At 39.0% G+C, this 17,364-nt stretch overlaps 1 pseudogene; it reads right to left on the bottom strand.

Moving 5' to 3' along the window:
* Positions 1–1,742: 1,742 nt before the first annotated feature.
* On the bottom strand, positions 1,743–3,743 carry LOC143610632 (L-type lectin-domain containing receptor kinase IX.1 pseudogene; annotated as a pseudogene).
* Between the last annotated feature and the right edge of the window lie 13,621 nt (positions 3,744–17,364).

The following is a 17,364-nucleotide window of genomic DNA, read 5'->3' as shown; positions in this document are numbered from 1 at the left end:
CACTCTGGTTGGTGCAAATCTGGTTATATGAAAAAAGCAAAAAGCAGAAGGTAGTAGCATTATATCCAGTATTGAAGCCGGTGTGACATAAGTTCTATAGATATGAAGACTGTTGATAGAAATCAAGTTTCCCAAGGGTGGGGCAGGGAGGGATACCACCCAAGGCCGGGTCATCCGGAGGGCCCAAAACTTTTTTCTTTATATTATATATTTTATACATTTATGTTTATAATTTAGCTTTTGATAAAAAAAAAATCAATAGAGTGTAAATGATGGAGCGGGAAAGAATGTTTGTTTGTTCCTATTCTATGTAGGTTCAATTCCCCACCCATGCCAATATTTTATAAACTTTTTTTTAACACAATGACTAGAAATCCAAAGTTTATACAAGTAAAGTTGGAGTTGTAAGAAATTCAAAGTGAGGGGTCACGTAATAATAATTTTAGCTCTCCTACTACTTAACCCATTTAAATCATAATTTTATCATTACCAATAGCACATTTAAATCACTATTGCTATTGAAAACGATATATTAGAGAGTATGAATTAGAAAAGGTTGATTGAGACCTTTGTTTCAATAATGCTTGAGAGGTTAAAGATTCACTTAATTATTTAAATTAGATCATTTTTCTACAATACTTTTATTTTTTTATTGTATCATAATTATATAAATTATATATAAGTTATTGAGTTTATATATTAGCAGACCATTTTTAACTCCCCCAGGCACCGAAATTTTTTGGGATTCTTGGGGACGACCTTGGGTTTCCCAAATCGAAGCCAGTAGGATCATGTGTGTTAATAAAGCTGCATTGCAAATTTTCTGAAAATCCAGTTTAACACGATCGTACAAAACATATGGAGGTTGATAGGCACATCATTAAAGAAAACTTGAGGCCAAGATGATAGAGCTACTTTTGGTTCGATCATAAGACCAATTAGCATATGTATTAACAAAGGTCATCAATGGAAGAATATTCAGCAATTGTTATGATAAGTTAAGTATCGGAAACCCCCCATTTAGAAAATAATAAAATATCAAGAGATTGGTTTTTGACCTTATTTCTAAATTTATAACTTATGATATTTCTATAGCACTGGGATTTCTACAAGAGATAGTTTATGATATTTCTATAGCAAGAAGATTTCTACAACAAGAGAAGACAACTAAGAATACCGTTGGAGACAAAGCAAAACATATTTCATTCCCTTTGTTTTTTAATTCGAAGTTGAGAGTCAACCTTCATCTATATATTTGTAATTATTTTTCTATGAAAACATACTGAAATAAGCAATACAAAACAGTTATTCTCTGGATTTCAATTTTTCACATATCTCTTTCACTTTGACACTTTCCAACAAAAAAAGGAACATTTTTTTACACAAAGTGTAGTGTTTCAAGGTTACTTGTGGTATATTTATATATAAACCTGTTAAACTTAGTTTTCCTAAATTTCAACTCCATCAATTCAATTGTTAAAATATGCTAATAGGAGGTAAGGTTGTTGAATAGGAAGTCAAGTGTTCAATAACTATAGAGTGTAACAATTTAGTTCGTCGTAAAGAGAATACAGCATGTATATATCCATTAATAAGGTAGATTAGATAGTTGGATGATAGTCAATATATCAGTGTGGTCGTCGTACAAATTACATTAAATACAATCTGCAACAACTCAATCAATATCAAACACAGATACACAATCCCAAAATAATTCATTTACTTTAAACAACCATGTGTGTTCAACGTGCCATATCAATGCTACTGTTGGTCATTGTAGCACTAGACGAATTGAATTTAGTGCCATCTGGTGCTGAGTAATAGACGGGCACTGGCATCTTCATTGGAAGATTTGGGAGTGCACCGTCGAACTTGATTACCTGAATTACTTCGTGGATAGATGGCCTTAGACTCCGGTCAGGGTGCGAGCACCATAACCTGACCATCATCAAACGCTCAACTTCTTTCGGGTTGAATTCCTTGTTGAGCATCTTATCAACACCAGAAAGCAGCTCAGCTTTTCCTAGTAAACCCCATACCCACTCAACCAACCCAAGATCGGAGTTTCGGTCAACTTTGTCTGTTGCCTTTCTCCCGCAAACTATCTCTAATGCAACCACCCCGAAGCTATACACATCCGACTCTTTGCTGGCTTTTCCAGTTGTTGCATACTCAGGAGCCAAATAGCCTAAAGTTCCAGCTAAGGCTGTTGTTTTTAGACCCAGTTCACGGTCCATGAGCCGAGCCAATCCAAAGTCACCAAGCTTTGCATTAAAGCCTGAATCAAGCATGATGTTGCTTGCTTTAATATCTCGATGTATCACACATTGTTCACACTCTTCATGGAGATATAGCAATGCTGAGGCTAAACCTGTAGCGATCCTGTACCTAACTCCCCATTTAAGGAGACTCTTCTTGTAAAACAGATGGGAATCAAGGCTGCCGTTTGGCATAAACTCGTACACTAGCAAGAATTGAGTTTCATCATGGCACCAGCCAATGAGTTGCACCAAGTTCCGGTGCCTTAAACTGCTAATGATCTTCACTTCAGTCCTGTACTCTTTCTTTCCTTGTTTAGAACCTTGTGAAATTTTCTTGACAGCTACCACGGTACCTTCACGGGATAAGTATCCCTTATAGACACACCCGAATCCTCCTTCGCCTAACTTCTGGTCATTAGAGAAGTTGTTGGTAACCAAGGATAGATCTATAAGAGTCAATCTTTTGGGTCCGGTACCTCTTTCAAGATCATCATTCATAGTTGATGCCAAGGCAACTATATCTTCAGATTGTTGTGTAATGTTTCTTCGTCTCCTCCAAACTATAGCGTATGCTACTATGCCTCCAACAACTAGAACAACAAGAGGAATTGTTAATCTCGCTACTAGTTTCCTTTTCTTTGATTCATCTTCCCTTTCTTGTAGTGTTTTCAAGCTTGAACTGAATTTCCAGTATCCAAGAGTATGTTTCTCATATTGAAGACCGGTGGCACCCGAAAATCCAATTGTCACCAACTCGGGTAGAACTTCCCTTAAGTCAACTTTATACGAAAGGTGGATATTATCTGTAGATGGATTTTTAGCCCCATAGTGCAAAGACAGGCTTAGCATGTGAGTGGTAGCATTGTAAGCCACCCAAGCATCTGCAGGCTCTCCGCTGTGCAAACTAACATTCCAAACAGTGAAATTTGCTGAACCGAGCGAGTTGATGTTGATACCCACGTGACCATATGGAGGATCACCAATCCATGTATTTGGGACAGTATCAAACTCAACAAAAATCATATGGTTTTGAGGCGAGTTATAGTTAGTGTTGTTGAAGAGGCCGAGATATTGACCAGCTGAGTTTGGTGGGATTTGGAAGCCAACTGGGGCAAGAAAGAAAGCAAGAGCATCCCCATAGTTGGTCTGTTTTAGTGTATCTATAACGAAAGTGAAGTGAGTGGCGAAATCAGAGAGCTTTTTGGATTTTTTGTCCCATATCTGGACGGCTTCTGTGTATTGAACATGGCCAACACGCATTACGTCATTAACTCGATTGAACTCTATGGCGCCAGAAGAAGGTACTGCATCACCTGAGTAGAGTATATTTTTTGTATCATAAAAAAAACTAGTGATCTCAAAATCTATTGATTCAGACAAGGGCAAGAGGAGTAAGGAAGAAGAAGAAGAAGAAGAAGAAGAAGAAACAAAGAGAATGATACAAGCAGTACCAAATCCGGGAGATGAGAAAGATTTAGCCATGAGGCAGGAGCACAGGTTACCAAATTAAACTAGTACATAAATAGCCTTGACCGTACGTTGACTAATTAGTCATAAATCATTGCGTTGATTGTTGTTCATTTGTTTTCCACAAACTTATGTGGTCCTTCGACGACCCATCACCCATCGTTGAAAAGAGAAAAAGGGTAAACGGCAATAATATTTATGTTACATCGATTTTGTTAACTAATATCTAACTTAAAATTAATTATTAAGAAATAAAGACAAACCTGATGCACAAGCTTCCGCAGGGGTCCGACTAGTAGGGGGTGTTCTTCGGGTTAGTTTTTCGGAGACTCGAAACACAAATCAAATCTCTAATGATTTCTTCAGGTTCGGGTTCGGGTTTTTTCAGGTTGGGTTAATCGGGTTTCGTGTATCCTAAGAAAAATAACTACATTAATAAATTTAAATGTAACACATTCTTCTTTACTCATAATGTAAATAGAGGAACAATAAAAACAAAAATAAACCGATAAAACATCCTAAAAAGTGTAAAATTTAACAAAGTTCAATCATAATAAACAAGACTAGCATAATTGTCTTCCGTATGACGTGATTAGGGTATTAGATTATAGTTGCTTTTAGTCATAAATTGAAACACTAATAAACAATAAACAATCGTTTCATAATAGGTGGAATGTGAACAGTCGATTTGGACTAAATTCTGATAACGTCAACGGCTAAGGCTTAGCCTATAATACCTAAAAATATATATGGTTTTAGAACAAAATGTTTATTCGGGTTTTTCGGGTTAACCCGAAACCTAGAATTCGGACCCAAGAACCAACCCGAATTACTTCGGTTCGGGTTCAGGTTAGCCTTTTCTCGGGTTTGGGTTTCTCGGGTCGGGTTAGTTCGGGCTCGGGTATGGTTTTTATCAGGTTGGGTTTCAGGTTTCGGGTAAAAGTGACAGCCTACCGACTAGTGTCGAGTCAACTTAGGTTTGATCTGCATATCTATATTTTGGATTATGTTGAAAATATTTTTAGTGAGTACAATAAATTACAATTATGTGACAAAACGAATTATAAATTTTTATATAATAAACTATTTTATTTATTTTAATCAAAATAAATAAATTAGTTTTTTTTTAACTACTGATACACCCACTAATCATATTCTAAATATACACATTTGTACATCGTAGTAATAGCACCCTAAACCAATTTAGAAGTAACACCACTCTATATACATAAACGGCTAGAGTGCTAAGCTACAATAAAATTTCATAACCATAAATGTATAATTAAATAGAATATATATAGTAATAAAACATAACTATTATTTAAAATATATTGCTTAAATTGAGTATTTGTAGATAAAGGGTTCATTGTTCAAATTGGACTCAAAAAATCAAAATTTGATACGAACCGAATTTGAATTCGGGTTTTGAATATTTGAACCATGCTAATTCCAATATTCAAATTTAATTATATAAAAATATTATTAAAAATCCCCCCTCTTTACGTGCGCACACGCACATATATATATATACACACACACACTTTATTATATGTATTTTATTTTTGTTTTTTTTGTTCAAGTGACTGCTAATCGGTTTTGAACATAATGAATCTGAATATGTTAAAGCCAGAATTCAGTTTCAAAATTTTCAAACCTGAACACCTAAGGCTATGAGGTATGGTAAGGGAACATCACACGTGATGCCTATGTGGCTCACGTGATCTCCTTGGAACACAATGTCCTCTGTCATCATCAAATGATGGAGAGTGAGGTATGGTATAGGTTGAGTGATGAGGCTGAATGACGGAGGAAAAACTTAGATGAAGCTAAAATGACGCTGATATGACAAATGATAATTATTAGGAGAATGACCCATAATGCATAAGCTAAGTGCGTATCTCTACTAGTGCATGTGCGTTAGGTATGTGGGAGAGAGATGAGTAGGTTAGGTGTGTGGAAAACACGTTTTGAAATTCTCCACCTTCAAGAGACAAGGCCAGGGACATTGAATGAGCAGTGGTTCACGTTCTGTCATTTCATTTCAGAGACTTTAGTGTGGTTTGGGTCTCCTTTTGGTGTGACATATATGCATGCATGCTTCGTTGAAGTTTCTTACTATTTGTGCGACGGTGATGGTTTTAATAAGGGGGTGATCACTGGGTATAATAGCCTTTTTTTTCTTTTATCTTGAGTAATTAGTTATCACATAACATTTAAATTTTTTATTTAATATATATAGACCACATTTCAATCCTGATATCAAAGAAATCCAAAATTAAAAGGACTTATGAACTTTTCTTCCAAAATTGAAAGGGTGTATGAAGTCCGCTCACATGTGATTTCATTGAAATTCACCTAAATTCCAATTTCATCTATCATCGAACCGAGCAAGTCATGTAAAGAGATTCAAATTCAAAATTTTTTGAAGTGCTACGAATTTTATAAAACGAACGGACGCTAAATGAATTTTTAATACGTAAACAAAGTCAATTAAATAGGCCCACCACAAAACCAAAAGTCTAAACTTCATCCCGCATCGAAGTTTCCCCTGAGACTCCTCCACCGTCTGCCACCATGAACATTATAACTTCATATAATGTTGTTTTGTTTGTGAAGAACCGAATTTATCTTTGTTGAATCTATTAACAACCATCCGTTTTTGGTGTTTACATATTCCCGTATCTCATATTGGTTGAATTGATTTTTACTACAAAGAATTCCTAGACATTTTCCTTGTCAGGTTATAAGATTGAAGGTAAACACGGCCGGATTCCCTTGTCTTGTGATTATCCTTCATTGCAAATTTACCAAGTTGTGTCTATGTGGCTTCCTTTTAACAAATAAAATCAAACTACGTGTTTTTCTACACAACCTGAGACCCGAGTTTTGGTAATTAATTTAATTAATCTTTTTAAGTAACTAAACTTTACCTTTTCAACAAATTTAAATCAAGTATCATTGCAAACTTCATAATATTCTTGCAAACTTCATAATTGTTGTTTACATTTGCTAAAAAATAGTGCAGATAATCAAACAACTCGTCTAATACCAACCACATGCTTCCTGTGGATATGATTAGGGGTGTTCAAAACTATCCGAACTTCGGATATCCGGACCTTTCGGATAGTGAACCGGATATCCAAAAATCTAAAAGAAGAAGAAGAAGAAGAAGAAACATGTTCTAAAATAAACTTACAACATCTTGAAAATCCAAGTTTTTCAATCCAACAAACTATACACAAATTTTTCAATCCAACAAACTGTAGGTCCCGTGACGGATCTAACAACTAAGTTCTCGAGTCAATCTAGACCACTAGCTAGCAGAAATCACTAGTGGTTAACCAAGATCTCGGATCTTGGAGTGTTTGGGTTATTTCCAAGAAGGCTGGAGAGAAAGAGTGAGTAGAGAGAAAGAGTAGATGGTGTTAGGATAAGGAAGTTGTTTTTGCAAAAGGTTGGTTTGCACGTGAGGTCTTCCACTATTTATAGTGGAAGACATTCCATGTCCCATTCATATTATTTCTACCCACTGGGCTAAATCATACAAGGCCTCGGGCCCAAACATACAACCAAACGTAAACCGACAAGCTAACTAGATACAACATAAACAAACTAAGTAAATACAAAAGACTATCGTACAAAACCGGGCCCTACAATCTCCCTCTAGTCTTTTGTATTTGCTTCGATAACCTTTGTCTTCAGTCGGTCTCGTCTTCGAAGGCGGAAGGATAATCATATAGTTGATTGTCAACACGATAGTGCACATACTTGTTGAACGTCTCAACTATTTGATCAGTGTTATCCTTTCGTACATCTTCCACTGTTGCCATTGGGGAGTTTTACAGCTTCCACATATCTTCTTTGCCAAGGGAAGTCAGCTCGTACTCGTCAAAGAAGCGGAGGAAGTGCATGTCTTTGCAATGAATTACTGCTTCCCCCGTGCTGTTATCAAACTCCCATCATATGAAGTGACGGAAAAGATAGGGCAGAAACGGTTCTCCATGAAAAATTGGCAACCTGTCTTAATTTGTGTGTCTTGTACTGCCATGCCTTCCTCTTTTTCCTGGTGGCTGGTTCGACTTCAGTTGGAAGTTGATACGACTTACCCTTGTTGAGCTTGAAGTTAAGGTAGTTAGTTTTCCACTCCTTGCTTAAGAACCGATTTAACCATCCCCTGAGCTCCTCTTCTATTGCTGAGTAACCTACAATGCGTCTGAAATAGTTCATGTCAAGCTGGGACAGTGTGTGCATGTCAGTAGTACATGTAGGTTAGATCTCCATTTGCACAATGAATTGCCCATGTCACTTGCAATAAACAATCGGAGAGTCATCAAGATACAGATACAGTCGATCACGAATACTGCCACGTTTGCTGATGTAGTCAGGCTTGTTCTTTCTTCATCTCGGAGCGTGAGACGGTTTAGCAGTATTCACAGGAAGAGCCACCACAGTCACTGATGCTAGACTGTCGCTATCTAGTCAAAAACTATTAAATCAGTGTCTTAATCACCTAAGCAAGCTAGGGTAAGTAGGGTGTCGAACCACGAGGAGTATGTGGTCAGTGTGCAGTGAAACTGATTCCTAACATTATGAAGTAGTTCAAGTAAAGTGCTGATCACACTAGCAAACAGGTTGATTTTATAGTAAGGAACAAGTAATCAAAGTTTCAATCAATTAACAAAGACAAATCACACCCGGGAATCCAAGTACGTAACCTAACAGCAAACTCATGCAACCTAACAGATAAACTATCCTGTGTCAACTACAGACTGACTAACCGGTTAAACCTTAGGCATCCATGCTCGCTAACACACGGCACTGGTTATCAAACGGTCCCTGCCAGTGTGACTCAACTAAGGGCAAACGTATGCTTTCTTGCAATTAACAGGTCAAAACAATCCTACAAACAATTATCATAGCAACTGGCACACTAATCGTTCTGATCGAAATAAACCTAAACTGACGTTGTGCACAATCATACTAGACATCAATACTCATAGATTAACATCAACGATAGTTACAATCAATTCATTCTTAATACATGAGAAAAACTGAAACATACAATACTCTACATCCCGGGTATGACTCGAAAGGATTAGCCGCGATTCGTCATCTCTCGGTCTTCAATCTTGATGTTATAGATCATATAAGTGAAGTAGAGATGATTGGAATTGATGGTTTTCTCCTTTTCTTCCCTCCAAATGATGTCTCTTCTCAAACCCTAACTTTTGCTTATATAGGGTTTTTTTAGCGACTCACGTTGTTTATTTTGGTCTAGCATATGGTAATCTAGTTTTAGCAAATGGTACTCTGGTCAGCAAATGGTACTCTAACTTTAGAGTATGATACTCTAAATCAGCAAACCATACTTTAAAAACTCCTGATGTATGCTCCTTTTATTCTCAACATATGATACTCTGTTTTCAGCATATGATACGCTGAAATCAACTTTTACCCAAATCCTCCGGTTTTGATCATACGCTTTCACATATCATCCCGGGTCTTCATTTTATGCTCGTATAGGTCCATATTAACTGCTTTAATCACCTATGACCTGAAATATAACAAACACGTATGAAGTACCAAAGTTCATGAAATAAACAACTAAAACAAGTAAAATAAACACACAAAATATGTACAAATTAACCGAACATCACATCCCCACACTTATCTTTTGCTTGCCCTCAAGCAAAAATCTAAAGCAAACATCAATCGCCATCATCGATTAATCAATTATCACCATTAATACTAGCAAGGTTTAAGGTCATACCCAGTTTCCCAGACTGACACTTTCTAGATTGACAACCCACAAATACAGTTAATGCTACAATAAAACTATAGAACCGTCCAGACAAGTGTACTTTGTTTCCGGTTAAGGCATACATGTTCATACCCCTCAAACTATCAACACTCCACTCGGTTTAATATCTGGACTAGCAAAAGATGTGCTAGTATATGTCTTTGCCCTCAAATACCTAATATGAGTTACAACTTAATATACTTGCAAGTCAGTCTTATCTCCACCCATTACCCACCGGTTGCATAAAGACTCGGACTAAGGTTTTGCTGAGGCTTAGGTTTGGGTGCGGATTAGGCTTATTTAGTGACTCAGGTGGATGAAACCCAGTTACACAAACCAATATACAGACTCACGAATACAAACAACTAATTACACAATCGACTGCTATTACATACTCGACTGCTAATAATAACTGAAATACCAAACTGATAACCTTTTTTTTGTCTTTTTTCTGATTTTTCAATTTTTTTTTTGCACAATAACTGATATGTACAACTCTGAACTTTACAATTCATCTGACTACGTACAACTCAAAATATATACAACTCGATAACAAACTGGATTTCATCACACGGGTAAAAATAAAATAAAGGCCAAGGCTGAAATGGTGTGTAATGTTCAGTTTAACAAACGAAAAAGGAATTTGGTCCAAACGGGCTCCTAGGGGATAATGTAGGGTAAGGGATTTATTTAGTGAGGAAAATATGTACGGAATGGGTTTTCTAAAGTCCTAATCTCCATACAGGTGGTGGTATTTAGATCTCGAAAAGCATGTGACAAGCAAGTTCTAATTCTGTAAAACATATCGGTTTCCCTCAATAAATGACAAGACATGTTTTATATCTATTATATAATATGTGTATTAAGTATAGGGGCTAATCTCAAAATATGTCTGGAAATATGAGCTGCCGATATGAAACATGTATGCCCGTCCCCTTGACTCGTTATCACGGCCTAAACGATTCCAATTTTCAACTTCTCATTTTAAAAACATTTGTCGGGAAAACTATCGAGAAGCTGAAAAACCAACCATTACCAAAAACCTCTAACTTGGCATTAATAGCAATAAGTGACAGTTAATAACTTAGGTTTCTAAATATTGTTCGAGGTACTATCGGGCTAAAAATTTCAATTTTCCCCCATCCTCACACTTGAGGTTGACATTGTCCTCAATGTTAAAATAATAATAAAACAATTAATAATCATTTGGGGGACGGGGTTGAACTGACAGTTTTACCACTTAAAAACTCGGGGAACAATTGTGATGAACTTAAGCAAATTATACAATTATAATTCTAAAAACTAAAATAAAAATTAACAAAATAGTTTATGAAACTGAAATCACCTAATAATAATGATACTGCAATGCAAACTCGGCCCATGACAATTAACACACTCGTGACACACGTCTCCACCCTGACCAAGACTGTCTAACCAAATCTGCACAAATCTCGAGACATGTATAAGAAACTACTCACAAGTATAAGACTTAGATCTTTCGAGAGTTAATATTATTATATTATAAAATCATTACCGATCCGAGTTAGTCAATTTCATAAAAGATGTTGTTAATTAATTAGAAATAAGAAAAGACCTAACTCACTTTCGTAGGAATCACGGTTGCATTTAGCATATGCAACAAGCCCTTTAAACCCCCCGGTAGGCCGGGTGGACGAGTGAGGTCTCGTGAGGGTTTATAGTGAACACACCCACAAAGTTCCAGAAGAAACGCAAACAAATATACAAATATACAGATCAAATACAGCAGACAAGGTGGGAGGGCTGTTATATATAAATATTATTATATTATTATTACTTATTTATTTTAAATATTTTTTTTTCGTTTTTTTTTATTAGAGATCCGTGGACCCATCGCGTAGTGCGATGGGTCAGGTAAGCACACGTCGCGCTACGCGACCCAAGTAATTCAAATTAGGGTTTGGACCCCATCGCATAGCGTGATGGGGTTGGTCTTGGCGTAATCACGCTACGCGATGACGTCAGATGTCTGGGAAGTCCCAGCCACCATCGCGTAGCACGATGGTGAGCTGTCCAGGGTCATCGCGTAGCGCGATGGTCCCCAGTGAACAGAAAGTCTTTGTCGATTTAGGGTCGGGCATTTTCCGACCCAGTCACTTTTTGACATCCCGACAACACCCTGAACATGTTTCCGAAGTCGGAATTTGCAATACTTACCTGGAAAGCCGTGAAATTAACTAATTACTTACCGAACCTCCAAGACGCACACTGCATCAAAAGCCTCCCCACACTTGAGATATGCTGCACAGAACTCGAGACCAAAGTCAAACAACGACTCAACGAAAAGAAAATAAAATGGAACACACTTACAAACCCCGGGTTGCCTCCCAGTCAACGCTGAATTGCGTGTCTACAGCTCGACTATGCCTCGAATGCTTCAAGTAGCTTCATAAACCGGTGAGGTCACCATAGAACTCACCGATTTCTTTCCTCTCCTTCCTTTCTTCTCACTGCTACCCTTCAGGTCGTTCCTGTCAGTTACAAAACATCCCTCTCTTGTATGATTTGTGCACGATGGTACGCACTTGTCAACAAGAGGGTTAGTAGCATTTTTAAACAATAATAACCGCTTAACACGGTTCCCACACTTAATGCCCAAAAATCCCTCAGCACAATCAATTACCGCATGTGCTGTGGCAAGGAACGGCCTGCCCAGTATGACTTCAAATTGTTTAATATTACCCTTAGCATAATCAAGTACCAGGAAGTCAACTGGGTAGGTAAAATCGTCCACTTGAACCATTACATTAGTGACCATACCCCGGGGGTGTGTATGAGTTTGATTCGTCAACACCACGGTGGTGTTTACACTCTCTAACGGGCCAAACTCATACTGATCATATAAACTGCCGGGCATGACACTAACACATGCTCCAAGATCTAGAAGTGCCCAATCAGTTTTGAAATATCCAATTTGAATTGATAAAAGTGGCACTCCCGGGTCTTGGAGTTTACTGGAGGTGGTATTATCCTCCACCTCCTCATCATCCGTGTTGGTCAATTTGGCATTTAAACATTTTTCACAAATGCAATTTTCACAAAAAGTTGATTCATTAGAATTCGATTTCAATTCATTTTGAGAAATTGTTTCCTTTTGACCAACACATTCATTCTCATCATTCACCACCGCCTCAACAAACTGCGGTGGTGACTCAACTTCAACACAAGTAATTTCAAAATGAGGTACAAGACTTACCGCGTTGATATGCACATTGTTACTCTTCTTCGAGCTTGAGCTGGCATGTTGCGGGTTTACTGTGGTATCGCTTGGTAGCTGGCCCGCGTTCTTCTGAAATCTCGTCACGTCTGCTGCGAGCTGACCAATCTGCTTTGACATCGCTTCTACTGACTTGTCTCTCAACTCGAACTGTCTCTGCGTTTCCTTCTGATTATCAGTCACGAGCTTCAACAACGCATCAAGTTTCGAATGAATTGACTCGTCTGAATTTCCTGAACTACCCTTCTCTGGTCCTGATTCTGATTACCCGACGAATTGTTACCCCGGTAACCATCTATGTTATACCCCCGACTGTTATACTGACTGTTCGAACCACCCTGACGGTAGCTGCTCTGCTGTCGGTTTTGACTGGACCCCTGAAAGTTCGGGTTCGACTGGTTTGACGCGTTCCCGTATTTGAAATTCGGGTGATTCCTTAGGCTCGGGTGATAAGTGTTCGAATTGAACCCTTGGCCCTTGAACTCCCCGTACGCGTAACTGACTTCCACCTCATCGGTATACTCGTCATCATCGAACCTGGGGCAATCTTCAACCTTATGCCCCAATCCCCCACAATCTGAACAAACCGGGAATTTCACCCCGACTTTACCAACCTCCTTCTTTTTCTCTTTCCGATAACCCGCGAGTTCCCGTTCCAACTCTGCAATTCTGTCTGACTCGCTCGAGGCTGATTTAACTGTTCGGGTGACCCAGACTTTTCGTCTTCGTTCAGCTGCTGCTTCTGACTTGGAATCCTCACACATAAACTCAAGGAAATCCCAATCATCCTCTTCTGGTTGGTTCAATAACATTCCATTACATGACGATTTCAAATACTTTCGGTCCTCGTAAGTCAACCCGTCAAAAAACATTTCACTAACTCCCACAACTCAATCTGGTGGTGCGGGCATTTCCTGATCATCTCCTTATAACGAATAAATGCCTCATGAAATAACTCACCCGGTGACTGTGCAAAATGTCGAATCTCCATCCGGGCTTCGTTAGTCTTCGACTGCGAATAATACTCGTTAAGGAAAACCTGCTGCATCTCGGCACAGCTCTCAATACTGTGCATCGGTAGCGAGTTGAACCAGTGTTTTGCTTTGTCTTTTAATGAAAACTGGAACAACCGCAACCGAACCTCATCTTGATCATAAGTACCATCACCAATAGACCCGCAAATAGCTGAAAAATCTGACAAGTGTGAATACGGGTCTTCTGATCCCAGTCCGTGAAAATGGGGAACTATGTTGATGTAGGACAGACGGGATTTAAATGTCGGCTGTCCCTGAACACGCACCTGAGGGACAATCGGTGATGCACCATCTGAAATAGCCGGTCTGAACCGACTGTTAACACCCTAAACCGAAGGCCTGTAATTCCTCTGTCTAGCTCTCGGTTACTCAAAACCTCCCCGATTAACCTGAATCGGTTGTCTCTGTTCCTCCCGATATTTGCCTATACCGCCTCAATCAAGCTTCCTGTTCCTCCACCTGTTACCTCTCACCCTAACCGGTTCCTCAACCTCATCAACCTCTTCAACACGCAAACCCGTATTTTCATTTCTCGGACCAAATTCCTCCTCATCTCCCTCTTCTTCATCTTCAGTGTGAATACTGACATGGTCAAACTCTTGAATAATCGTCTGTTGGTGACGAGGGGTATTGTTCGGGGCTAATGGCCCGGGTCTGTCATGGTTTCGGTTTCGGTTTCGGTTTCTAGAGTGTCGGGCTGAATTTTGGGGTTGTTGATTGGTGTTTATTGGTGGTGGTGGCATTGTTTGGTGGATTCAGTTCGGGTTGGAAAACATTAATTTCGGGTGGTGGGTCTTGATTTTGGTTTTGGTTCTGACCTTCCATATCTGACTATCTGATCTGAGCTCGGTTCTGTCGAGCTAACCGTTCGATTTCTGGCTCTTAAATCAGTGGAGAATTTCTTCCTGAATGGCGGGTGTGCATAAACCTGTTACCTGCACAAATAACACACCCCGCGTAAAATGGGAAAATAAAACTAAACTAAAATTAAAAACAAAAACTAAATTAAACTAAGAAATCAATTAACACAAAACACTAAGTGCACTAACTCCAAGGCAACGGCGCCATTTTGATGCTAGACTGTCGCTATCTAGTCGAAAACTATCAAATCAGTGTCCTAATCACCTAAGCAAGCTAGGGTAAGTAGGGTGTCGAACCACGAGGAGTATGTGGTCAGCGTGTAGTGAAACTGATTCCTAACATTATGAAGTAGTTCAAGTAAAGTGCTGATCACACTAGCAAACATGTTGATTTTATGTAAGGAACAAGTAATCAAAGTTTCAATCAATTAACAAAGACAAATCACACCCGGGAATCCAAGTACGTAACCTAACAGCAAACTCATGCAACCTAACAGATAAACTATCCTGTGTCAACTACAGACTGACTAACCGGTTAAACCTTAGGCATCCATGCTCGCTAACACATGGCACTGGTTATCAAACGGTCCCTGCCAGTGTGACTCAACTAAGGGCAAACGTATGCTTTCTTGCAATTAACAGGTCAAAACAATCCTACAAACAATTATCATAGCAACTGGCACACTAATCGTTCTGATCGAAATAAACCTAAACTGACGTTGTGCACAATCATACTAGACATCAATACTCATAGATTAACATCAACGATAGTTACAATCAATTCATTCTTAATACATGAGAAAAACTGAAAGATACAATACTCTACATCCCGGGTATGACTCGAAAGGATTAGCCGCGATTCTTCATCTCTCGGTCTTCAATCTTGATGTTATAGATCATATAAGTGAAGTAGAGATGATTGGAATTGATGGTTTTCTCCTTTTCTTCCCTCCAAATGATGTCTCTTCTCAAACCCTAACTTTTGCTTATATAGGGTTTTTTTTAGCGACTCACGTTGTTTATTTTGGTCTAGCATATGGTACTCTAGTTTTAGCAAATGATACTCTGGTCAACAAATGGTACTCTAACTTTAGAGTATGATACTCTAAATCAGCAAACCATACTTTAAAAACTCCTGATGTATGCTCCTTTTATGCTCAACATATGATACTCTGTTTTCAGCATATGATACTCTGAAATCAACTTTTACCCAAATCCTCCGGTTTTGATCATACGCTTTCACACATCATCCCGGGTCTTCATTCTATGCTCGTACAGGTCCATATTAACTGCTTTAATCACCTATGACCTGAAATATAACAAACACGTATGAAGTAGCAAAGTTCATGAAATAAACAGCTAAAACAAGTAAAATAAACACACAAAATATGTACAAATTAACCGAACATCAGTCACTGCTCCTGAACCACTTCATCATCACTGCCAACCGGGGTTCCAGGGTTCGGTGAGTAGTTTATTCCATCATAATCATCGTCTTCTTTCCTCGGGGTTTTGTTACCTACACATGAATCAACATTAAAAATAGAAAGGTATCCCTCTTCTATCCAGCGTTCGCATCCTTTATTTTCTTGGCAGCTTCGGTCACTGGTTGCTGGCTTTTTGATGAGTCGTCATGTGTAGCTGAATGTGGTCCAGCTCTACTACCAGCTCCAGTGCCACCGTTGCCACCACCATCACCACCATCATCATTAAAACTGTCATGAGAATCATCATCGTTCTCATCAGTTTCATCATCTTCCTCGTCATCATCCATCTCATCATCATCACTGTCCTCCTCTTCCTCCTCATTCCCAGCAGCAGTTCCTCCAACAGTCGGAGGAATTATAGGAACGACACTAGCACTTACAACCGTCGTACCCACAACAGTACCTACCAAAGCAGAATCACCACCAGTAACGATGACTCCAGCACCACTTCCACTCGTACCTGCATCACCAGAACGAAGTCTGCCACCACCCAGCCACTGAGAGTCCAACATCAAGGGCATCAGTAACAAGATTGGCTAGAGCAGTTTGTTTGGCCAGGTTCCTCTCAGCATCTTCCTCGTTCGGATTCACCCCAACTTCTAAATGTCGTCTTCAAGCGTTTCTTGAGGTCCTCAACATCATTATCAGTCATTTGGAGTACCTTAGTTGCAGCAAGGAAACGGTTGACGAGACCTTCGTTGATTCTGTCTTGACTTTCATTCAATTTACTTTGCTCGTCAATCTTGGCCTTCAGTCTGTTAATTTCGGATCGAAGATCCACATTCTCAGCCGCGATTGCATCAACGTTTGTTGAGGATCCTTAATTGCCCTCAAGTAACCCAATCCTGGACTCAAGTCTATGGATTCTTACAACATCCGATCAATCCATTTGTCCAACTCCTCCTGAACCTTCGCTTGAGCCCGAGAGGATGAAGGCATGTCACTCTCAAGGTAAGAGACCCTTGATTCAACCCTTAATCCTTCATCATGTTGCGGAGTAAGTAAAAGGGATTGATCAGTCAATAGTTGTTGCTGACTGTCAATCCGTCTGGAGAGTCTCATTCCACAAGCGTTAACTCTCAATGAGCCCTTTGCCTTTCTCCTGCTTATGCTCCAGATTGGCAACACTGTCAACAAGCTCAACCACCTTCTTTCTTTGTTCTTGCACGAACTCAATCATCAAAAGTTCCCGTTTGGCA

Source organism: Bidens hawaiensis, unplaced genomic scaffold, assembly GCF_021521415.1.
Source record: "Bidens hawaiensis isolate Kalapana, Puna unplaced genomic scaffold, B.hawaiensis_p1.1 tig00027288_1, whole genome shotgun sequence".
In the NCBI taxonomy this organism is placed as follows: domain Eukaryota; kingdom Viridiplantae; phylum Streptophyta; class Magnoliopsida; order Asterales; family Asteraceae; genus Bidens; species Bidens hawaiensis.
Note: the sequence above shows the minus strand (reverse complement) of the source record. Positions and strands in the feature narration are given on the sequence as shown.